Source organism: Mustela nigripes, chromosome 5, assembly GCF_022355385.1.
Source record: "Mustela nigripes isolate SB6536 chromosome 5, MUSNIG.SB6536, whole genome shotgun sequence".
Lineage (NCBI taxonomy): Eukaryota > Metazoa > Chordata > Mammalia > Carnivora > Mustelidae > Mustela > Mustela nigripes.
Window position 1 is genome coordinate 126769604 of NC_081561.1, and position 16287 is coordinate 126785890.

At 42.5% G+C, this 16287-nt stretch overlaps 1 protein-coding gene across 1 annotated transcript in view; it reads left to right on the forward strand.

Annotated features, from left to right (window-relative positions):
- Positions 1-16287, forward strand: part of FOXO3 (forkhead box O3) — a 120658-nt gene that overhangs the window by 57916 nt on the left and 46455 nt on the right.

Here is a 16287-nt window from a genome sequence, read left to right on the forward strand (position 1 = left end):
ATATTAACAGAATTGTGCAGTCATCATCACAGTCTAATTTTAGAACATTTTCATCACCCCTAAAGAAACTCTTTACCCATTAGCTGCCCTCAGTTCTCTCCAGCTCACATAGACACTAACTTACTTTCTGTCTCTATAGATTTGATTACTTAGCACATTTCATATGAATAGACTCATATGATGTGTGGTCTTTTGTAACTCTTTCTTTTCACTTAGCTTAGTTATGGTTTTAAGGTTTATCAGTGTTGTAGCATGTATCAGTACTTCATTCCTATTTATGGTTGAATAATATTCCGTTGTATGGATATATCACATTTCATTCATTCATCAGTTGATGGACATTTGGGTTGTTTCAATTTTGGAGCTATTATGAATAATACTGTTTTGAACATTTATGTACAAGTTTTTATGTGGACATGTATTTTCATTTCTCTTGGGTATATGCATAGGAGTGAAATTGCTGGGACATATGGTTATTCTATGTTTAACATTTTGAGGAACTGTCCAGTTATTTTCTAAGGAAGCTATACCAGTATAATAACTTGTTTAATGCCCTTATCTACTAATTCCATCATCTCTTATCATTTCTGGATATGTTTCTTTTGATTTTTCTCCAAATTATGCATCATAATTTCTTCCTCCTTTGCATGCCTGTGGAGTTACTGTTGTTGGGTGCTAGATTTTGTTGTATTCCCTTAAATAGTACTGGGCTTTGTTCTGGCATGCATGTAAGTTACTGGAAATAAGCTGTATCATTTTTGAAGCTAGCTATTAGGCTTTATTAGGGTAGGTCCAGAGCAGCCATTGATTTAGGAATGATTTATCTCCAATACTACAGTACTCGTCTGAGGATTTTATCTGATGATGTGTGTATTACGAATTATTTCTGCTTCTACTGGTGGAAACATGAACCATTCCCATTCTGAACTCTGGGATTTAGACCAACAGCTTTTGGTGTTTTCTTCCCAACTGTAGGTGGTCTCCTCACACAGATCAGAACTCAAGCTGAGATTCTTAAAGGATTTCTGCTCTGTCCCCTCTTTCCAGGTGTGCTGCTCTGCCAGTTCTAGCCAGCTTGGCCTCCCTGGGTACTAATCTCTGCCCCCTCAATTCAGTATGACCGCCATGCTCTGAGTTTTCCCTTCTCTGTTCTATGGCTTGGAAACTGCCTCCTGGCAATAATCAGGCATCATGGGACATGCTTATTTGTTTCATTCTCCTCAGGAATTAAGTCCTACATTGCCTGTTGTCCAGTGCCTGAAAACAATTGCTTCATATATTGTCTGGTTTTCTAGCTGTTATTCCATCATAGCTGAAAGCCATGATAAAGGTGATGTCAGTACCAAAGTCTGCTACTGTATTAACCATTTAAAGTAAAGCCTGTTACAGGGAGAAAAAAAGGAATTAGTCTTAACTGGGGGGCCAAGACAGCAGACATTCTGCCTATTCTGAAATGGTACCTTTGCTTTCTAACTTAGGGCATTTATGATTTAAAGAAGCGATACTCAATTTTCAGTACACTAGTCACTGTTTGAAAAATTGTCCCTTTTAGTCAGCCAAGTGATACTTATTAAATATCCACAGAGTACGTGGTGCTGTGCTCAGCATTATTTCTTATTTCTACTTCTTAACGGTTGGAGTATGCCAAACAAATGAAATAAAAAGAATTTTGTTATTCTGGTTGCCAGTTAGATTCTTGGATTTCTCTCTCAGGCTTTGACATTCAGAAACTGGGAGTGGTATATAGTATGTTCGCTTCTGTAAAGTTGATCTCATTTCCTCACTGGCCATCTGTTTGTTTGTCTCCAGGAATAACAAAAATGTTGTAGCCATATCTGTATTATTTAATTAGTTAAAATAATGAATGGGCTGAACCATGCTTGCCCCACTTTTGAAACAGTTCCTCCTTATAGGCTGTTGCAGTAGGAAGCTAATACCTCTGATTAAGAATGAAGACCAGACCTACATAAGCATATGTTGTATTGCTGTATCTGGAGTCATGAGGGTGTGATTAATGGTCCTTAAGAGTTTTAATTTGGCGTGTCTTACTCCTAAATCTCACTTAAGCTTGGTTGCAAAGCTTTACAAATGAGTCTTCTGTACATGCCAAGCTAAGACAAGTCACTGCCTTCTTGAGACCTCATTTCCTAAGCCTGTCTGGGTTCCATACAGGTTAAATGACAGGACCAAGCTTGCATGGAGTCATGGGGAATCTCCACATACCATTCTTGGAGCAGAATAGTTAAGTAACATTCTTGGCCTAAGAACATGTTCATTTTCTAAACCCAGTTCTAACTGTGTCTTCTTTTAAATCTTGAAGTTAATTAAATCTTTTCATTTTATTTTTGGGGTCAGAAAAACAGACCATGCTTATACTCAGGAGCCTAGAAATACACAGCATCATTGACTAATTTCTTAGAGGTCTTCCAGGGTTTTATGCTGCCTTTTGATTTGTTTTTATGTGTGAAACATTTTTTCTTAACACATTTAACAGTACATAATTTTTTGTCTATCCTTTTTCTTAAATAAGAGGGTGACAGTTTCTTTAGGAGGAAAATATACGATGGTAAGTGGCCTTAGTTTATTTCATGTGGGATGTAGATGTTTCCCCTAAAAACCAAAGTTAACTGTTTTTTCGCAGACGGAGCCCCTCTGTTTCTCCCATAGTACTTTATAGATGGAAGGGGTAGTGTAAGTTCGAAGGTATGATGCTCTTCTGTAGGACCTGGGATCATTTGTGTTATGAGGCCATGTTTCTGAGTCTGAGGGTAAGGACACCGCATTGTTATTTATCTTGGAAAGAACTAATAATTTGTTTATAGTAAGAATTTTCTTTTATTTTTCAGTAGCAGCTGTTCTTGGCAGCTTATTACTAAAGATTTCAAGTTGATAGTCTTTAATCTGGGGTGGGAATAGGGGAGAGCAAAATTAATAACTGTTAATGTTTTTACTTGAAAACAGCTGCTTTATTTGATACAGGTGGTGTCTTTATCATATACTGTTTTATTACTGATGCTAGCAAATCGTTCCCTCTCTGTACCTGCGACCTCCCACAATATTGATAATGTAGGTACTGAAATGTTTGAGTGAATGACAATCAAAAAATATTTCAAATGTCTATTCAAATCATGCCTTATATATCCCTGCTTCTGAAGAAAATTTTGAGGATAACTGGTATTTCAATTGTTTAAGTTGGATAATTTTGTTTGGATGGAGAATCTATGTTCTTGTGAAATTGGAGTTTATGAAATAAGATTGGAAGAAAATAGAGTGTATAATTGGGCACATCCTGTACTGCTTAGTGAATCACCAGCCCAGTGTAATTGCCATTAAGCATTTTGGAAACTGGGCTTGTATGTTCTTGCTCTGCCTGAAAAGCTAGGAGTTGCCCATGAGGAGCAGCAGTGCATCCGGGCTGGAGTCACTGGGGTGACGGGTCGAGCCTCTGCTCCGGCGAACGAGCCAGTTGCTCTGCTGGCTGACTGCCGAAATGAGTCGTGAAGGCATCAAATGCCATCAGGCTGAAGCAGGACCGTCCTTGGTCATTTTTAAGGCCATGACCAGAGTCACATTCAAGATAGAAGCAATTAATAAGGCAGTGTCCAGGAGAAAAAAGCAATTATATGTGTAGTGCATGAGGTACCTCGCTACTGAGTGAAGAATCACTGGAATGACTCCCGCCACACAGGCCGGCTCGTCCTCAGTCCAGGACAGACCTGCTTCAGAAGGACCAGATGGATTGTCAGGAAGAAAATGCCTGAAAAAAATGAAATCCAAACCTAGGACCAAATTAGGTATTTCTGGCCTTCCAACCTTGTAACGTTTAAAGGTTTTTAAGGGTTCTTCAGATGGCATGCTGGAGGATGTGCGCCTGGTTGTTTTCTGGAAAGTGGGTGCGTGGCATTCACCTCACCCTAAGGGGGCCCACAGGATGGAGAGTCCCTTGCCTAGAGCAACGGGCGTGCTCAAGGAAGGAGAGTTAAAGTTTTAAACCCAACAGAATGGGTAACATTTGTTGTTGGAAGAAAAAGGAGTGTTTATTGACCTTCATCTGTTCCTGCCTGCAACACCCCACTCACTCCAAGCCCTGAATCCATTTAAGGAAAGACTTTGATTTCCCTTGTGGGCAGTATTGTTTGCAACAGCTGTAGGCTGCTGTGTGAAACATGGAGCTAAGTTTTAAAGAACTTTTTGCCTTGGAAGTACTTTTTCTTCTCCTTTGCCAACCCTAGGGCTTGGCTTTCTTTTGAGAATGCCAGTGGTCTTCCAAGTACCTGTCACTTGTGTGCTCCTGCAGTGTTGAGGGCTTTAGCGTGGACTTAAATGAGTCTGGAATGAAAGGAATCAGTATTTGAATTCCAGCTCCACTGTGGATTGGCTGTGTGACTTTGGGCAAGTCGCCTAGCCTCTTTGAACCTCAATTTTTTTAAGCTATAGGATGGGGGATAGTAATACTCCCTAGGTTGAGGGAGTTTTATAAGAATTGAAAGAGATAATGGATATAAAGTGCCTTGCATACCACTTGGCACATTATGAGCTTCCCATAACCTTAGCTGCTGCTATTAGATGGTGTAGATGCTGGTAATATGTAATTAATCTTTTCTTTTCCCCACTTGATTGTCAGCAACTTGAGGGCAGGAACCATGCCTTGTTCTTTTGTGTGTCATCTCGATTGCCTCGAATAATAATTGTTGGTTGTTTTTCAATGTGGTCCTGAGTCCTTGAATCGTTCCACATCATGGGCACGAGTCTCAACTGCTCCAGATTTTCTTTGTGGAGCACCGGGGCACTTACAAGTGTTCCTAGAGACATTCCTCAGGCAGAAATGGTGGGATTTTGGGCTTCATTTTACTGGCAAGTGGAGTCTGACCCTTTGGTTATGGGTGTTTGGGGAGTTTCAAACTTTCTGAGGTTCTGTAACTTCTTACAGTGTCAAATCTGTATTCCTTGGGGAAGACAGAGACTTGAATTAAGGTCCATTCCCTCATAAATAGAGGGAAAGGCAGCTTCAGGTTCTGTGCTGTGAATGGTGGGTCAGCTCTTTCTTGTACCCTTTCCTATTGATAACATCCTCCATTCCCATCCCCACCTCAGCCCTGCCTCCAAGGCTGAGCCCTGTCAGTGCAGCGATACCCTTACCAGGCTATATCCCTCTCAGAACACAGGTTAGTTCATGCCAAAGTCTCAGTCACTGGGAGTGCTGCTCAGGTCTTACTTCTCCCTCTAAGACTATGAGACTTCACAAAGAGAATATGCAGAGCCAATACCTTAAGCCAGTGGTTCTCAGCATGGGTGAGGTGTGTGTGCGTGTGCATGTGCGTGTGTGTGTCTGTGTGTGCGTGCATGCATGTGGTTTTACCCCTAGGTGACATTTAGACACTTTGGATTGCCACAAGGTGGGGGGCCGTGGCTGCTGCTGGAATCTAGGAGGTAGAAACCAGGGATGCTCTGAACATATTACACTGCACAGGATGCCCCCCCCCCCCCCAAGAAATTCATCCAGCTCAAAACGTCAGTAGTGCCCAGGCCTAGGAACCTTGCCTTCAGTGTGATGGGTACAGGTCATCTCACAGTATGTTAGGGAGAAAATGGGAGGGAAGAGGTGTTTAGTTCTCTTAAGTCAGGCCACTTCAGTACTTGCCAGGTAAGCAGGGCCTCATGGCAGGACATGCTAGAAGGAGTTCTGAATTTGGCCTCAGGTCTCATGTAGTCATGTTTATGTGACTTTAGGGATGGTCTGGGCCTGATGCCCCTGATGGAAGAAATTGCATGTTCAGTCTGCAGAGTTGGGAAGGAAGAAGCAGAGGCATCTGAAACTTTGAGTGGTTAGGCATCTCTCCTTAAATTCCTTTTGGAGGACAAGAGAACCAGGGAGAGTGAAAGGTTTCTTTCTGGAGGTTTGCTTTATACCTGACAATCCACTTGAATCAGCTAGGAGAAGGTAGTGGAGGGAAGGAAGATGGATCTTGTCCAGAGTAATTTCCCCTTGGGATCAAATCAGAGGGCAGAGTCCCTGTCTCTGGGGGAATTACTGAGGAACTGGTTGAGCTGAGTTGTTTTTTTGTTTTGTTTTGTTTTTGTTTTCTTCCCGAAAACGAACACACACACACACTTTTGGGGGTACTTGTTGTTTTCCCCGTCTCTGTACTCTTCCCAGGGTGTCCCCTTTCCCCTTCTCCCTCTAACCAGATAGACATTGTGAGAGGGGCCTTTCTGTTCCTGTAGGGAAGGAGCCAGCATGTGTTGAAGCAGCAGGCATTCTTCCCGGACTCCTCCTTCCCTGTTGCTGTGATAACCTTCCATGTCCAGTTTCTGCAGATCCGTGTGAATCCGTCTGCTATACTCGTTTACTCTGAGCAAGGGTGGCAGCAGCATCAGCTGCGTAGATGAAGTGACTCATCTTGCATGATGTCTGTGAGAGCTGGGGCCTCCTCTGTGCTATGTCTCCCATTCAGACATTCTTTGAGGAACTTGCTTCTCTGGAGTTCCAAGAATCGTGTGTAAGAGGGCCTTTTTGTAAAGTTGGAGATGTTCCTCTTCCTGAGCTACAGTGGAAGTAGCAGAAAGATCAGCCACTCTTAGGACATTGGGAGACGCACGGGAGAGGACACAGGAAGGTCTGAGCCTGGGCAGATGCTTTTGGTGCAACTCCATTTCGTGGCACAGTTCCTTTCTCCATTTGGCCATGTCATAGCACCAAGAGCATGCCTCAGAAGCCTACCAGAATCTGCTCATGGTTTCCAGCATCTGGTTTGGGAGAGGATTCTGGGGTGTTCTCAAGGGCTGTCTCCCAGGAAGGGTCAGAGCAGACATCCTGAGCCCTGGATGTCTTGGGAGCCTTCTCCAATGAGCTTATAAATTGGCCTTCTTTCATGATTTCTGGGTCCTTTGTGAATGTGGGTAGTAGTTGTAGGATGCTTTGTAGAGTAGGAGATACTCATGGCAGGTACGATTTAGTGAAACTACCTGCACATGTAAACCTTTTCTTATCGGTGTCTCACCTCCTCCAGGTTCCATCCTAAGCACAGCTAAGCCCAGTCACAAGTTCGGGACTGACAGATACTGGCCCTGCCCCACTGTGGGCTGCTGGGCCTGGCCTTCAGTTGTGGAAAAGCTTGTTTTTCCCCTGGGCAGCCCCTGTCAGACTTCTTGCTCCTGGGCATTTAAAAAAAATATATTGTTATGATACAAAAATCACACAGTTTGTTCTGGGGAAGGGAAAGGACTGTATCTCTCTGGAGCCTCCAACCTTTGTAGAAAACACAGTTGCAACAAAGTATATACCAGTTTATACTGTTTGATTAAGGAGTAAAGATGTGGGAAGGAAAGAACTTCAGGTCTTGGGCTGTGGATTCATCAACTAGACTTAACAGGAGAAGTCCTCCTCTTTATGATGCTAACTGTTCTTAATGTTTCCTTTATGAACAGTTGACACAAGAGTTTTTACCTTTCAGCTAAGAAATAGAGAACCACCTGCAAATACTGTTGGCTCCCTTGGTAAATGGATTTAAAAGTAATGGACAGGGGCGCCTGGGTGGCTCAGTGGGTTAAGCCGCTGCCTTCGGCTCAGGTCATGATCTCAGAGTCCTGGGATCGAGTCCCGCATCGGGCTCTCTGCTTGGCGGAGAGCCTGCTTCCCTCTCTCTCTCTCTCTCTGGATGCCTCTCCGTCTACTTGTGATTTCTCTCCGTCAAATTAATAAATAAAATCTTAAAAAAAAAATAAAAGTAATGGACAAATATGTTTCTTTAATAAAAAGAGGTATCAGTAAATGAATGTAGGTAGGAGTCATCATGCCACCAAGATTTGGACATCTAGATTGTATACAGATTGTGACAAAAAACATTGTAAGATAGTGTTGAGGCCACAAGAACAAGGGAATTTCTATTCTTCCCATGAACCTGTTTAATATTTTGGGAATGTTCTGAAGGAAATTCTTTTACTTGCTTGGTGAGCAAGCAGAAGAATTTTGATCCAGATCAGATTATACATGGGGCTTCCCAAGGACTTACTTTGAACCAAAGACTCAGAATCCCATGGATGGATGATAGAATTTAGGATGTATCTCCTTTCCTTGCTCTGATGAGACATTTCTTCTGATAGACGAATGGTAAAACAACAACAACAAAAAACAGACTCTAGATTTTTACTCTAGAAAGATACTGCTCCTTGGACACGAATCCAAGGAAGTACAAGTGAGGATTAGGTTTTATAATTCTATTTCAAGATGAGAAGGGGGAAATTACCAAGCTTATCAGACCAGTTGGTTGCTCGCTTACTAAATAGTGGCCAAGAATAAAGTTATGAGTTCCAGGATGAGTGTACTTTTTAGAAAAGATCATTTGTAATTGTAGGGCATGTCCTGTATGTGGGCTTAAAAAGAATTTAGGTTGTTACTTTATCTTCACAGGAAATAATCAAAATGTAAAAAATTAAAGTTAGTATTGCACTTTGGTAAAGCTTCAGATCTATTTCATATTTCTTTAAATGAACTTTTCTCTATGCATAAAAGTAGAGGTCAAAGATATCATAAGACCATCTTCAGCTGAGTGGGGAGGAGTGCTGGTGTTTCTTACATGTATAGATTTTTTTTGCAGTTACTTGACATTTTTAAAGACTCAGATTAAACAGTTAATTCACTGAACACATGCCATGTGCATATGAATAAACTTTTTAATCTGGTATTTGTTATAATTTAAGCTGGAGTACTGATAAAACTACATATAGTGAACATAACTTGTAGTTATAATTTTCTTAACAATTGTTATTTAGTTTCTTGTGAAAAGTTCCATTTCTCAACAGTTCCATGCTCTTTGTCAGGTTTGTGCCATGGTTAAATCATAAAATAATGGTTGAAGAACTGATTTTAGATCATTAGATAGATGATCATTTAGATCATTAGGAGGATTCCCCTCTTGGGTAGTCATAATGGTTTACTTCATTCTTTAGGGTTATTGATGACAACTAGTGAAGATCTCTCAGTTGTTCACAGGACCACAGTTAAAGGTGCACCTATGTGTCTAGGATGAGATACTTGTCTTCACTATTGTAATTATTTGCACTTAACCAATAAATTTTAGTTCTAAGAGATAAACTGGCAGGGGGAGCCCCATGTAATAGTGAAATGAATTTCCCTAAAGACAAAGAAATTCTCATGCTGGGAGACTGGTGAGCACTGCAGACTGCGTAATGGTCTTCTGGGGAGGCCTTCATGCCCCTGTGACGCAGCATTGCTGCAAGGAAGGATGATGCTCCTTGGAGTCCGAGGCTGGGACCCTGCCGCCCACCGTCTGTGCAACCTTGGGTGAGCCGACTGCTTTGCCAGGACCTTCTCTTTAAAATAGAGATACCGTTGCTCTGCGCTGGGTTGTATGGGTGAGAGGCTGGAGAGGACAGACTCCTGCGTGAGCCTCCTCGGCCCCCAGTGCTCCGTGCGTTCAGGCTCTTTCCCTGCGTTCAGCCCCGTTGTGAGAGGGGCCAGAGCGTGTCTGCTTAGATTGTGTCTCAGCTCAGCTGGTGTGTTGCCTAAGAGTGGTTATCTGCATTTCCTTTCAGGTCTGCCTAGGTGCACAGCTGGTTGGAGGGGTGGGGCTGAGGGCGAGGAGCGGAAGCCATCTGGGGCTGTTCAGTGTTAAACGCACATTTTACTGTGACCCTAGACATCCAGAAAATGCTACATTCTGTCCACACTCTTTTAAGAGTACTAATATTTTAATGTTTTGGCATTGAAAAGTAAGCATTCATTATTTGAACCTTTGATTTATGTGTACCTCCTTTATTTTCCTGTGGCACAGGATAAGGTATATCAGGGGCCTGGCGAGAGTTGAAGTCGTGGTTACCAGTGTGATCTCCAGAGATGCTGGTTTTCTTTCCTGAGGTGCCCGAACTCATGGGTTGTGTTGTCAGCCCAGATACCTGTGGCACCTTGTCCTCCCAACAAGTGGTCCCTGTTTTCGGGAATAGGTGCCACTACCTTAAGGCAAGCCACATCCATGTTCCTAGGTTACTTGATGACTTGAGCGCATATATCAGAGATAAACAGATAGGTAGGCCATTGGTTTTGTTTGTTTATCTGTTTTTTGTTTGGGGGGGGGGTTGTTTTGTTTTGTTTTGTTTTGAGATGAAGAACAACTATATAGCCAGGGAGGGATAGATAAAATCAGTGTATAAGTTACAGTGGTTCAGGGCGCCCTGCCTTCTCAGATGTTCCCCCAACCCCAGGTGTCATTGATTTCATGGATTTTTATCTTAACCTTTACTGTTCTGCATATTTCAGAGTGAAAAGTCCTGTGAGGATAATCTTACTAATCTTTAATCTGGAATTTTATCTTCCTCCGCTGGCTATGCCAGTATTTTTACTAGGATTTTAGGTGACTTTTTGAAATCTACTATAAACTCTGCTGTCAGACAGATACTTAAAACTAGGGGTGTCTCCAAAGGTTTCACATAGGAGGTGGCATGTAAGCTGTACCTTGAATGACAGCTGTGGTTTAAGATGGGGCAGGATGGATGAGCTCCATGAGGCAAGACTGTGTGTTTCCAGTTCACCTGTATTTCCAGCTCTTAACAGAGACTCTGGCGTATGGTGGTTACTCATTAATAAATAGGTGTCCACGAAGTAAATGACGGTGTGGTGGGACTCCCCAGTAAAGGTAGACGGGGGGAAGATAGGGGACAGATCAACCAAAGATAACCTGGAGCCCGGGAGAGGCCTGGAGTGTCAGACCAGAGGCTTTGTTCTTCTGCTGTAGGCAGGGGTGGTTGGTAGATGCCCTCCTGCAGGCTGACATGCTGGTTAGTGGTGGCTTCTGAGATCACGCACTTCTCGCACTCTCACTCTCTGGTGTAGCAGGAGCTGGGGCTTTGAGCTGTGTGGCCCCTGGGGGGGCGGGGTGGATGGAGCAGGACGTGGCAGTCCTGTTGCAGAGTTTGCTCTGTAGTAGTTTGGAAGTGGGAGGAGTAAAGAAGCCAGTCTTGATGTTAGACCATTTTCAGTCTGTATGAGTCTGTACATGTTCCCAGAGTGGACCCCCATGGGCTGGCCATGAGACTTTGGGGACTGCTGAGGTGGAAGAGGCTGGGGGCAGTGTCCCTGACAGGGAGAGCTCCCAACAGTCAGATCTTCCCTGCATTACACCAGACTGGGTCATTTACCAATGACCCTGCCTTAGCTGGTTCACGTACTGATTGCTGAGGGGGATGTGTGAAAAGTGCTCCTTGTCCTGCAAGAGCTTGCATTCTTGTTGGAGAAATAACACCTGCAAAATGGTAAAATAAAAGCCCAGGGAGTATATTTGTGGTAAAGAGCACTAAGTGACTAAGTGCTCAGATGTCGGAGCCTTAGAGTCTAGGTTTAAATCCCTGCTGTTACTTATCAGCTGTGTGACCTTGGGCAAGTGACTTAATGACTCCCTCAGTTTGCTCATCTCTTTGGAGTATCACCTACTTCATGAGGATCAAATGAGTCAAGGTATGTGTATTTAAAATACGTATGACAGAGTTGGCACACAGTAAGTGCTGTATAATTGCTTTGGGGGTAGAGTCCCTAAGCCTCCATTTCCTCCCTGTAATAAGAGCTCACAGGATTATGAAGGTTGGGTGAAATAATGTCTGTAAAGCATCCAGCACAGAGTCTGACAGACAGACTGCTCCATCTGTAGTAACCATTATCATTCTGAGTATTTAATAACCTGCCTCTTGGTATAAGTTTGTTTGGCTCTCCCTATGTAGAGATATGGGAAGATAGAATGTTTTTTAGTCATTTATTTTTGCTTTCAGTTTCAGAATCTACTTTTTAGTACAAAATATGCATTTGTTATTGGGCTGCTCCATGCTAAGAAAAGTGACAAGATTACTTCTGTGCACTCTTTTTCCCCTCCTGCAAAAGCCCTATATGAGCCGGAAGTCACTGGTATACATATTTAAGTCTTAACTAAGATAAAGCATGAGCTCAGTAGGAGCTTTCTAATGGCTAATCCGCAGTAACTCATTTTCTCCATCTTTTTCTCCCACACGAGAGAACTAGTGGTGACAGGATATTTTGGTGGTCCTTTGAAGGGAATGTTACCCATCAGATTTGAGGAGATGGGGAGGAAGAGCCATGATTCACCTTGGAGCTTTGTGGCTTGCCATGTGGCTCTCTTCCAGATCCATTGGCTTCACCCAGGATGTAAGGTGGAGACAGAGAGGGAGAGGTAGCCTTCATCAAGGCTCTAAGCAGGTTCCATAGTGCTACAAGAGCTTAAACCCATCCTCTCAGCCAGATGTAATTAGGAAGAAGTGGAACAGCACTCTATGCTGAGGAAGGATGAGGAAGGCTACCTCCTTCTTCCCCTGTTAGGCTCTGTGAGGAAAAGACGCAAAAGATGAGAGGAACCTTGGGTGGGTATGAAGGTTTTTGCATAGTAAGTGTTGATGGTTTTCTGATCACTGGGGATCTTCAAATTTCTGGAGTTGAGATGGAGGTATAGATGGTCCTTTTGGGTTAAGGCTGTATCATGGTTAAGGGTTTGGGCTTTAGAACCACACCTGAATGTCCATCTGAACTCTGGCTGAGGACCTTGATCAAGTCCTGTAAACTTTCTGTGCCCCTGCTTCTCATAGGTAAAATCCCAATTGAGGATTGCATTGAGGTTATACATATTAAGGGCTTATTAGCATAGTTGCTAGCAAAATAAATGAACACTTATCTGTTAGTGTTTGTGGTAATAGTAGTGATCATCAGTGATTATCAGAGGTGCCAAAGAGGACAGATAGAATAGGAAACAGGCAGCATTCTCAAAGGTGAGAGATCAAAATTCCCTTATAGATTATGAACAACCCTTCTAAAACCTCTCGGTTCAGTTCTGTAGGAAAGGCAGTTAAGGTTGAGAATGAGGGTTGTATAATTTTCTGGTACCTTCTTCGTAGGGGTCTCTTAAGATCTGGGACACAGTGGAATCAAGGGGCAAGGAGAGAACTGCCAGCAGAGAGAGGTTTGGTAATTTGCAGTATCCGTTTGGAAGGAGGTCCTTTGTTATTTCTCTCCTCTTACTATCTTATGCAGGTAGCATGTTGTACTTTGGTGCCATTGAAAAGTCAAAGGATAATAATGTTGTAAGCAGTAAGCTTTTCAGAAGGGATTAGGAGGGGGTTGAACCTTTATTTAGGTAATATTTTTGCTTCGTAGTAAAAGCTTCCAGAAGTTTTATTCTAGGGGTCCCTGGGTGGCTCAGTTGGTTAGGTGTCTACCTTCAGCTCAGGTCATGGTCCTAGGGTCCTGGGATGGAGCCCCATGTTGGGCTCCCTGCTTAGCAGGAAGTTTGCTTCTCCTGCTCCCTCTGCTGCTCACCCTGCTTGTGTGTGCTCTCGCTCTCATTTGCTCTCTCTCAAATAAATAAATAAAATTTAAAAAAAAATTAAACAAAATCTTAAAAAGATTCTAAAAAAATTTATCCTAGAATCTTTTGTAAAAAGTTTTTAAATGACCAGTAACATTAAATAATCAGGGTATCTGCTGTTCATGTGCTTTTCTCAGGCTTTTTTATGAATAAAGTAATACTTGGGGGGCATGGGTGACTCAGTCTGTTAAGTGTCTGCCTTCAGCTCAGGTCATGATCCCAGGATCCTAGGATCCAGCTCTGCATCGGGGCTCCCTGCTCAGTGGGGAATCTGCTTCTCCCTCTCCCCCTGCCCCCTCCCCTGATTGTGCTTTCTCTCTCTCTCAGATGAATGAATGAATGAATGAATGAATGAGTAAAGTAGCACTTGCCTTTAGGCAACTTTGGATAGGAATTTAGATAACAAGCCAGGGAAAAGAGATCTTTTCATTTTTAAGTCCCTGTGGCATTGATGGTGAACCTGTGATAAAAGGATTAGAAATACAGACCAGGAGGCTGATTTAGATACATTTTTGGGTCAGAAATTCTGCACTTCTGGCCCTGAAATAGGAAAAGCCCACCTGAAGCTTTGTGGGCAGGCCTCCTTATTACTACTTTCTAGACCAACCTTCAAGTTGTTTAAAAAAATTTTTAATGAGACCAATTTTTTAAAACATTTTATTGGTTTTTTTTAGATTTTATTTATTTATTTGACAGAGATCACAAGTAGGCAGAGAGAGAGAGGAAGGAGGAAGCAGGCTTCCTACTGAGCAGGGAGCCTGATGCGGGGCTCGAAACCAGGACCCTGGGATCATGACCTGAGCTGAAGGCAGCGGCTTAACCCACTGAGCCACTCAGGCGCCCCATTTTATTGGTTTAAACTCTATGTTCGCCCATTCTAAGATTTTTTTTTCCCTAGTCATAGACACAAATAGCTTCAGAAAGTGGCTTCTAGGTGTAGAACGTAGAGGGGAGGAATGGGGGGTAGGTATATAAAGTTTTTTGGGATCCGGGAGCGGGAGCCATTGTCAAACAGAGAAAGGTATCAAGAAAAGAGGGGAGAGAAAAGAGCAGGTTGGAAGAGACAGGGGGAGGAAGGGAGCAGATTGGTGAAAATAGGTGAAAAGGAACAATCTGGAGAAGAGAAGGCACTAGGTAGGAATGGTGGAGGTGAAGTTCAAATGAAAGGGTAGAGGTGGGTGAATGTGGAAAAGAGAACATAATAGGTTTGAGAGAGACAGTACCCAAGGGATGCCTTCATGGTCATGAAGGTTTTCAAGGGAATTTGAACATTTGGGGTGTCCAGGGTGGTATTTGGAACCTGGATGAGCAAGGAAGCTCTTGGGCATTTGTGTCTAATGGGATCACCTGAACTTCTGTGCTTTGGAGTGGGGTGGAAGCAGTAGAAGGCAGCTTTGCTTGTCCTTTTATGTTAGTTTTCTTGTGACTTTGTTGGGTCAGCTAATTCTGCATTCCACCTGCTTTCTCTTAGTTAGCTAAACTCATGCATAAGTCTTGCCACTTCTCTTGAGAACTCTTTGTGACTTGTTTTTCTCTTTAAAGACAACGAAACTTTAATAGACTTTCCCAAGTTCTGCTACCCCTTCTTCCCTTGTTTTCTTTGTATTGCCGCCAAAGGTCATCATCCTCCTTCTCAGGTAGCCATTATAAAAGGCTGTGTTTGTTAATAAATTGATTAGAATGCATAAAATAATTAGGAGCTTTAGGATCATTGCTTTTCATTCAGTAAAGGTTTGGGGTTTTGTTTTTTCTGTTTTTGTTTTTAAACATATATAAGTTCCCCAGCCCTTTTATAAATTAAGACATTTTAATAGTAGCTTTCTAAAATGTATTAAATTGTCCTGCTTGAATCTCTGGAGTTTAACTTATCATTGTAGACATCAGTATTTTCTAAGTCTTTTGGTTTTGAGAAGAGAGAAGGCTGAGGTAATTAGGATTGTGGGTATATTTCCTCATCTTCATCAGACTGTGTGTTACGTGCTGGGCATGTGGCAGTATAGTGGTGGACGAGGCAATTCCCATCCCTGTGCTCACGGTTGGAGTTGAGGTCTGTAAATTTGAGCGATGATGCAGATGGGGGCAGTGGAAAGTGCCAGTTTCGTCAGGCTGCCTCCAGGTAAATGGGGTATTCCTGTCTTCAGTGATCTGGCCCACAGCTCACAGTACAGTCATTTGTACCCCTGGTCTGCAAACACCTGGCCCCTCAATCCATATGCAGTTTGGGATTTTATTTTCTTGGGCATTAGGGGAAGAAAGGCGGTAAGGAGGAGAGTACCTGGTGATTTGTGTAAAGATAGGATAGTGTTGGCCTAGGGTTTTTGTACTCTTTAAATGATTGATTATTCCATAATCTTTTGAAAACACACTTTGTTCTCTTACAGAAATCATTAAATATGGAACTTACTACTTGATATGTGATTTTCCAAGGCTTTTTTTTTTTTTTTCATTTTGTAAAGTAGCACTTGTCTTCAAGCACCTTTGATAAGAATTTAGATAGTAAACCCATGAAAAGTATGGTGCTTTGCCTAAAGGTACTTTCTGCTGAAACTAATATAATGTTCTATGTCAACACTCTCTTACCCTGCCTATAAGTTTCTTCTGCTTTGTCCTTAGTATTGTCCTTTGAGTTGCTCCGTGAGGCCTGCTGTCCTTGGTGTAGGAAATGTGCCAGTGGTCAGCTGAAGAGACTGTGTGTAATGACGGACATTGCTTAGAGCATTCCTATTTATTATTCATCAGACAGCATGTAAAGTGTCACACTCTTGTAAAAAAAAACAAAACAAAACTTGGTAGAGGTAATCAGAAAAGAAAGCTTACTTTGTTCATCTAATGAAGCAGCTGTGAAGTGAACATGTTTCATTTCTAGGTTTGAAAATAGCTGCTTACTTTTTGTATAAATAATTTTGAA